Consider the following 5,986-nt stretch of genomic DNA (forward strand, 5'->3'; position numbering starts at 1 on the left):
CACCGGCACCGGCACCGGCGGGTGTCCCCTCTGGGCGCCGCCGGCCCCAGCTCCGGCCTCTCTACATGCCTGCATGTCTGTCTAAAATCTTTACATTCTATCCCATTATATATGGCTGTAATTCTGTGCTGCTGTGCATAATGTATTTTTATTATATATGTTATAGGTGCTTCTGTATCCACATACATAGCTGTGCCTGTGTCCGCTGATATGTGTCCACACATCTATATCCATATACAGATATATACACAGATGCCTCCATAAGCTTTATGTCCATATATATATATTTACATATGTATGAATGTTCGGATATATGGATCTATCTCAGGGATTGTATCTCTCCATATGTGCATATCTTCATATATATATATCCACATGTATGTGTGCTCATGCAGATGAGTATATATATCTGTGTGTATGGATATGGGGACTTAAAGATTTAGGGACGTGTGGGGTGAGAACTCTCTGGTTTGGGGGTTCTTCCCTGGGGAGGGAAGGGGTAAGGGAGAGGTTGGGCTGTCACCCCATCTCTGTCTCTGCTGTTTTGAGGGTGGTCGTGGGGTCTTGTCCCCCCGGCTGCCCCCCTTCCGTGCAGGTGGGCTTACGGAAGGCACAGGGATGTGGGGGGGCAAGGGGGGGCTGGGGGTGATGCTGCAGTCCTGGCGTGGCTCCCCAGTGCCCTGGGGCTTTGGGGGGGGAGGGTCTGGGCTTTGGCCGTGCCAGGGCAAGTTGGGGGTCTTATGGGTGCTGGATGTTGCTGCGTTTTATCCCGTCGCTCCCCCAGCCTCCTTCCCTAGTAATGCTTCCCCCTCCGTAGTTTGTGGGGAAGGGGGCAGGGGGAAAGTGGGGTGTAACTGGGGCAGCGTGGGTGCCAGGGGGAAGGTCTCTCCCTCTTCCCGTGAGGCCGATCCCATGGCTGCCCGTGGGGCTGGTGTGTGTGTGCAAGAAGGTCATTGGGATTAAGGGAGCGAGAGCTGCAGCACCGACCGAGCTGGCGGGGGAGAGATTGAGGTCTCGGCCGGGAGCGGGGAAGGGAGGGCAGGGAGAGGGAGCAGAGGAGACACATGCGCAGCGGAGCGGGGAGGAGAGGAGTCAGGCTGCCTTTGGGAGAATAAAATACAAGCAGTGCCAGGAAAGGGAAACGAGGAGGGAAAGGGAAGGTGGTCCAGCTTGTTGGCAGTGGTGGGAAGGCAGCCCTCGTGCTCCTGGCCGGGTGGGTGGGTGATGTCCCCTCTGGGTGACGTGACTCGGAGGGCAGCCAGAGAGCCTGGAGACAGCTGAGGACATGATTAATGCAGGCGATCTGTCCGTCCTTCCATCTGCCTGAGTTTGTTTATTCTACAGTGCATGCACCGGGAGCAGGCTGGCCGTGCTGGGGCTGCCCCTGGGTGCTGGGCGAGGGGGTACGTGTGCCCCCCACTCCTGGGTGGGTGGAGGCAGAGCCAGCCTGCATGCCCGGAGATGATGGACGTGATGTGACCTACAAAGGCTTGCCCGTTGCTAATCAGTGTGGCAGAATTTCCTCTCTCTCCCTCTCGGTCTGGTGGTTGTTTTTTTCTCCTTCATCCCAGCACTGCGGGATTTTGGCTTCCCAGAGGCACCAGGTGAGGGAGAAGGAACAGCAAATATGTTTGGTTTTTAATTAGGCACCAAGTATGCTTCGAAGTATCTCAGAGACAGTAAGCTTGCTCACCAAGCTCAGCTTTGTGCCCCACAAGGTCTCCCCAGGCAAGGAGCACTTCCTGGGGACTGGCATTTCCGTGGGACCCTACGCTGTTTCTCCCTGCCTGTCTGACCTTGACAGAGGACAGGAGGGGATTTACCCAGCGCACTTCACTTGGCTGTGGAAATTAAAGTCCTTTTCCAGGAGCTGGAGATGCTCCAGGTCAGCAGTCTAGCAAGGGAGGCTGGCCTGGTCATCATGGTGCAAGACTACAGGTGTACTTCTTCCCTCCCAGAATATTAGTTCCTGCTTTTCCACCAGCTTGTCTGTCCTCCCAAACATCTCTCTCTGCAAAGCTGGGGAGCCACAGGCTCCTGAGATACTTACTTACTTTTGGTTTTGGTCTTTTTTTTTTTTGACTTGAGACCAAGAGGGGTGAGTCCCTGAAGTCTTATCTCAGGCTGTCATGAGCATCAGACCCTTTATGGCCTCTTCCATAAACTGGCTGAACTTTGCTGAAAAAAAAGCAGTTCATGTTTTTTTTTCCCTTCTCACTCCCACTGGGAGAGGATTCAGTGGCTCCCACGGTCTGGACCTTCCACTGTAAATCTATTAGTGGCTGAGTTTTTATCCATTTGCTTTTGTGCACTTGTGCCCTTCAGTTTAGATGGTACTTTTCCCTCCCTGGAGTTTTCCCCAGGGTATATTTATAGACTGCGATCACATCCGCACTTAGCCTTTCTATTGCCGGGCTCTATCGGCCAAACTCTTCTGGTGGTGAAGGGCTCTCCCTCTCGGTGGTCTCTGTGAGTGTCCATCCTTTCACCCACCCTGGCATGCACTTTGCCTGCCATCTCCTAAAATCTGCCTCTATCCTGCTCGTGGCATGGGTGGTCCGTCATCTCCCCAGGGCAAGCTGGAGACTCCTTTCAGCCCATTTCATGTGATGAACTTTCATCAAGAGCAGAAATTCTCGTGATCGTTTCCCGAGGCATTGACCTTGTTCTCAGGTCATGCTGCCTTTTAGCAGACTTCACGATGGCGTGGAGGTGCCTATGGCTTTCTACCAACAGGCAGCAAAACTGGCTCCTGCCCATGGAGTTTACAGCCCAACTGAGATGGCAGCAAGTCTCCAGGGAGAGCTGCAGGAACAGGAGCAGATGCGGTGACTGAAGGTTATTTATGTTGCTGCTTGCTGAGGAGGAGATGGGATCCGTTTGACAAGGAGGATGCTAAGCTATGGAAAGAGGTTAGCAATTCTGGAGCAGCACACTGTCTGCCATGACAGTGTTGTGAGGCAGCTCAGGTTTCTTGGGTGCTTCAGAGGTCAGGCACGGCAGAGTAAGTATGCATCTCCCTACAGAAGAGTTGCCTGGCAAGCAGTGATGGTCCTGCAGAGTGCCCGTGTTAGGTTTGGATGTTCAGCTGCAGCATGAGCCTTTTCTCTGCTGCTGCCTGCCCCAGATACACTTGCCTGGATGAAACAGCACCTTGTAGCGCATGGAGGCAGCCCTATGGAGCAATCCCTCCTGAGCATCTCTGCTGAGGATGCCTCCGAGGGCATCTGGATCTTGCAGTGAGGAGACTTGTCCAGTCTGTCTGGACTGAGACTTGCACAACAAAAGCAATGGGCTGCTGGAAGCTCCTGGAGGCTTCCCCACCTCTGTGTGGGGAAGGGCAGAACAACTCCCTCCCTATTCCCAGGAGTGGTGAAAAGGAGTCAAGCAACTTGCTCTGTTGCGACGGGTGGCTGGGGTTTACTCTGAGTCCTGGTCTTTCAAGGCATTGCTCCACACTGCTGCTTTGCTTGCTGCCAGCTGCAACATGGAGACGTGCTGCCTTGCACAGCTGGGGCCCCACAGGAGACATGACGTGGGTGCATGGGTAGGTTTTGTACCACCCTGCCATATAAACCCTCTTTCAGCTCGCTTAGATGACCCAACAGCTGGAGCTAGTGGTGCTACAGCTGGAGAGAGTAGAGCAAGGTGACCCACACTGAGCTGGAGCTGTGCTATGGCACATGGCTCCAGGATCATTCCTGAATGCAGGCAAGCGTGGGCACATCCCAGTGTAATCCTGTCGTGCCCTGACCCATGCATGGCACTCCCTGCAGCCAGTGAGGGGGAGCAGGGAGGCTCCTTTGCAACCCTCAGGCATTGGATGTAGCACTGACTCCATAAATAAGTAAAATGCTAATTGAAACAGGTTGTTCCAGGCGCTCCTGACTGCTTGGAAACCTGCTTGCTGGAGACACTGAAGTACTGCTCGATGTAAAAGGCTAACAAGGCAAAAGTAACTTGCTTTTTGGAAGCAGGCCCAGCTAGGTGGCTTGGGTGAGAGGATTTCCAACTGCAGCCACCCAGGCAAAGCAGCCCATTAAAACTTGCCACATGGATTGGGACACCAAATCTCCCTCTGACGTGAAGGGCATTACCCCTCTGGAGGGAGGTTTGGTGAGGAGAGGTGCTGCCTATCCTCCATCTCCTCCTCCATCACCTGCTGCCATTGCCACCACGTCCCCTGGCTGGTGGGAGCACGCAAATGTTTTGTGCTGTCCCCTGTCTCTGCAGGCACATCCCATCCCCAGCAGCTCCGGCTGAGCAGGCAAGGCAAGTGAAAGATGGGAACTGCATCCCTGGCCTCACCACAACAGGCTGGTGCCTGTGAGCTGGAGGACAGGAGCAAGCCCTGGCATGGCAGGGAGCCCCATCACCTGCTTTGCCAGCAGGTCTTGGCTCGTCACCCTGATGCCCAGCTTACAACACCCTTTGCGTCTGGACCCCCCATCACCCTTCACCACATGGAAAGGACATCCAGCATGGGCTTGCCATGCAGTTAAATTGAGCCTTAGAGCCCAGGGGCCACACTTGTCTGAAACCAGCTGCAATCTCCATCTTCTTTCTGTGCTGGTTAAATTTATTGAAATGTTCCCTGTGTTCATGGACCATAACTCATGCTCTCCCCTCCGTCGGATTTTTGCCCCAGCCACCACGGTTGCTGGTTGCCTGTTTGCAACATATATTGGTGTGTGGCAGAAGAAATGGGGCAGTTCAAAGCACGTGCTTTGAATCAAGCCCTAGGGATGGTTCTTTATGGGATCCCTTTCCTTGGGGTGGCTGCAAAAGGATTTTTTGGGGAGTGCTGTCACTAGGGTTCAGTGAGAGGCCATATCAGAAAATGACTAATACATGTGCAGAGCCACAGGGTGATTCAGGGCTCTGCACGGTGGGGCGTGTTGTTTCCAGCATAGCGTTTCTAGGAAAGATCTTGGAGCAGGAACAAATGTCTCATTAATGGCTTTTGTTGATAAAATATGGGAAATGGCACACAGGGACCAAAGGCAATCAGAGGTAAGAGAAAAAAAATAACATAATAATACGTAATCTGCTATTTCAAAACATGAGAAGTGCACAGGTGAGAGGCAGAGAAACTGCATAGAGACGAGACAGGGCTAAGGCAAACATTTGTGGCAAGACAAGGCAGCAGAGAGGACTAGTGTGGCTGTGAGAGGCACAGGTGTGGCACAGCTAAGACAAGGAGGGAGACGTTGCTAAAAAGAAAACTGAACTCTTTGTCATGGAAGATGTGACTTTTGGGCAGTCTCTTCACTGCGCTATGGCCTGTCAATGTAGGGACCATCTGGAAAGCAGAGAATCACAGAATGGTTTGGGTTGGAAGAGACCTTGAAGATCATCTATCTAGTTCCAATCCCCCTACTTGAGCAGGGACACCTCCCACTAGACCAGGTTGCTCAAAACCCCATCCAGCCTGCCCTTGAACACTTCCAGGGACAGGGCAGCCACAGCTTCTCTGGGCAACCTGTGCCAGTGTCTCACCACCCTCATATCTAACCTAAATCTATCCTCTTTCAGTTTGAAACTGCTCCCCCTTGTCCTGTCGCTACATGCCCTTGTAAGAAACCTCTTCCCAGCTTTCCTGTAGGCCACTTCAGGTACTGGAAGGCTGCTTTAAGGTCTCCCTAGATCCTTCTCTCTTCCAGGCTGAATAAGCCCACCTCTCTCAGCCTGTCTTCATAGGAGAGGTGCTCCAGCTTCTGATCATCTTCGTGGCCCTCCTGAATACCACTGTGGAGGTGTGGCCATGGGGAATTGTCACTAGTAGCAGTGGGACAGAAGATACAGAAGATGCTGTTTGACCACGAGAGGAGTGTGAGACCTGCAGGTCTGCACAGAGTTTCCTGAAGTTGCTTTCTGGGACACAGCCTCTTGTTACACCAGTGGGCATCTTCCCATGGCAAAGCCCTTCCTTCCTCCCCAGGGTGGCAGGCATGTCTGCTCAGCCCAGCCTTGCCTTTTGTTAGTA

Source organism: Chaetura pelagica, unplaced genomic scaffold (genome assembly GCF_000747805.2).
Source record: "Chaetura pelagica isolate M959 unplaced genomic scaffold, ChaPel_1.0 scaffold530, whole genome shotgun sequence".
NCBI lineage: Eukaryota > Metazoa > Chordata > Aves > Apodiformes > Apodidae > Chaetura > Chaetura pelagica.